We start from the raw sequence: 2946 nt of genomic DNA on the forward strand, positions 1-2946 counted from the left end.
AGTTGGATGGATTTTAACAATGGGATAAGTATATAGAACACAGATGTTAGCACTGGAAATAAAACCAAATATCATACAACCCTATTAATCTCTCTGTCACATTATTTGAAGACTTTTTTTGTTTTTGTTGGCATTTCACAGAAACACTTTTGTCACTTCATGTATGTGTTTTGTCTTTTACACTCTTAAATAAGGTTAAAACAATAATAGTTAAGGTTTTTTTGTTTAAGAATTAAGAATATTTTTTCTACTGTGTCTCTTTGATAGGTGCTGTATTAACATTCTACATAGTTGTGGAACCTAACCCTCCTTTGAAATTAATCAGTGGTCCCCTTTCATTGGATGCACAAAGAACTCATGAGGTAATTTTAGGAATGGGAACATTCTCTGACTTTAGCCATCCCACATCTTCTTTTTCTTCTCACCCCAATAACGTCTTCCCTCCGTCTACAATTTTCTGCAATAAACTCAAAAAAGCCCATATTTACCTTTGGGTTAAACTAAACTTTGGTCAGATAAATATCAGGCACAAAAAAAAGGGTTTCTCTCTTTTCGTTCTAGGTTTTGTACACCAGCTTATACCTTCAAATAATAAAAAAAAAGAAACAATTTCATGGAATTTTACAAATTAACCGAACTAATGTTATCACTTCTCTGACTACTATGATTTGTCATCTCTGCTGATTATGTTTTTCTCCTAAACCTAAATGGACAAAACATTAGTTCCATCCATCCATCCATCTATCTATCCATCCATCCATCCATCCATCCATCCATGTCCACTTAATCTTTATAGTTTGTAGATTTTATATTTTTTTTACATTGTTACATTACACCCAAAATTTGTATGTCAGTGTGGGGCATAATTGTATAATAAGTGGAAGAAAATTATAGCGGATCTTTAACTTTATTGCAAATAAAAATCTAAAAAGTGTGCTGTACATTTGAATTTAGCCCTTTTTACCCAGGTACCCCTAATTAAGATCCAGTTAAACAAACTGGTTCATTTCATTAGTAAAATAGAGTTTGCTCATGAGTAATTCAATATCAGTATGAATACAGTTGTTCTGTTAAGGTCTGAGAGGTTTGTTAGAGAACATTAGCAAGCAAACAGCATCATGAAAACTAGACATATCACACAAGTCAGGCATAAGGTTTTGAAGAAGATTAAAGTCGAATTAGGTAATACAATCATTTCCCACACTTTAAACATCTCACATAGTCACTGTTCAATTCAGCATTTGAAAACTGAATGAATATGGAATAACTGTAAACCTACCAAGACATGGCTATGCTACTAAATCCACAGCTTAGGGGGAGAATCTGTAGGAAGAGGAAGAGTGGCAAGAATTAAGTCATTGTTGAAAGGAAGCCATTAGAAAACCCAATTAAACATACCCACCAGCTATGTAGGAGAAACAGCGAATTTTCAAAAGAAGGTGCTCTGGTCAGATGAAATTACATCTTTTTGATCTACATGCCAAACTCTCTCTGTGGGAGAAAACTAACAATGCAAATCACTCTGAACACATCAGGAGATAAATGCAGGCCAACTCAGAAAGAAAACCTATTAGAAGCTCCAAAAGACTTGAGACTACGAAAGAGGCTGCCCTCACAGGAGGAAAATAACCGTAAACACATAGCCAAAGCTAAAATTGAGTGGTTTAGATTAAAACATGTTCTTGTGATGGAATGGCCCTGTCAGATCCTGGTTATCATCTGCCTGCTACTAACCCTTTTCCACCAGTAGGGACCGTTGGAGCTGAAGGATCAGGGTGGACAGGTGTGTCGCATCTTGTCATCAGCTGGAGGACTACAAGAGGGTGGCAAGCCAACACTTTGACACCTGAGTGTTTTGCCTTTTTGTGGTACTATTACCTGGCCATTCCTAGTTTGAAAGAACCTTGAAGAAACTTTGTATCTTTGAAGAATTTTGATAACCTTGACTAATAGTTTGTATTTGTCTCAGGTTGCCCAAGTCACGCTCCAAGTAAAAGAACCTCTGAAGAACTCATCTGACAATAACTTGGATTCTGATCGTTCATTCCTTGCCGGCCGCTGGCCCTGGTGGTTCCTCCGCAGCTTCCAGGCGAACCTTGTCCACCCTCCTTCGTCCTGCCAAGACAATCTGTAGCACCGGCGGTTCAGCGTAGCCACACCGCCCCCACCCCCCAGGATTGACAACCTCTCTCCCTGGCGGGCCGACCTTCAACCAGACTGTAAGCCCCCTTACAAAGTAGTGTTCAGGGGTTGCATTTGCAGTTTCTTACCTGCGTCCGTTCCTTTGCAGCCGGTGAGCAGATCTTGGTTTTCCAGCCCCAGGTCACCTGTACATAAAGTTCCTTCCGTGTTTTCTGCATGTGGGTCAAGTCGGCCTTATCCAATATGACAGGCCCAGACCTATATTTAATTAAGAAGTTTCAGGCAGACTTAAAATTGCTGTTCGTAGACTTGCTTCATTCAATCTGACTGATCTTGGGCTATTTTGCAACTAAGAAAATAGTCAGAAATTTCAGTTTGTAGAAGTACAAAGCTGGTACAGACACACCCCAAAATCATATTCAGCTTTAATTGCAGTAAAATCTGGTTCTACAAGTTATTAACTCAGAGGGGCTGAATATTAATCTATGGCACAATTTTAATCTCTTGATCTATCACACAATGTCCCAATGAAATTGAATAAAGCTTGTGGCTGTAAAGTAGCAAATGTGCAAAGATTAAATGGATATGAATGCTTTTGGAAGACACTGTATGAAGTATTGTATGTTTCCAAAGCAGCTATTTCCTGTTAAATTCTACCTTCATTGCCAGATTTTCTTTTACACTTCCTTTCTTTCACTCTTCCTGCAAACTTCCCAGAACTCGCAGCAGGGTAAAAGAGTCGGAGTCTTTCAAGTGGTTTTGCCCTTTGTAAAGACTTGCTTAGTCCCAAAAGAAACATTTTCC

At 38.5% G+C, this 2946-nt stretch overlaps 1 long non-coding RNA gene across 1 annotated transcript; it reads left to right on the forward strand.

Annotated features, from left to right (window-relative positions):
- The first annotated feature begins 1757 nt into the window (after window positions 1-1757).
- LOC124869585 lies at window positions 1758-2601 on the forward strand. Its single transcript, XR_007038618.1, has 3 exons — window positions 1758-1868; window positions 1970-2219; window positions 2291-2601. It is a non-coding gene; the product is annotated as an uncharacterized LOC124869585 (long non-coding RNA).
- The last annotated feature ends 345 nt before the right edge of the window (window positions 2602-2946 follow it).

This window comes from Girardinichthys multiradiatus, chromosome 6 (genome assembly GCF_021462225.1).
Source record: "Girardinichthys multiradiatus isolate DD_20200921_A chromosome 6, DD_fGirMul_XY1, whole genome shotgun sequence".
NCBI lineage: Eukaryota > Metazoa > Chordata > Actinopteri > Cyprinodontiformes > Goodeidae > Girardinichthys > Girardinichthys multiradiatus.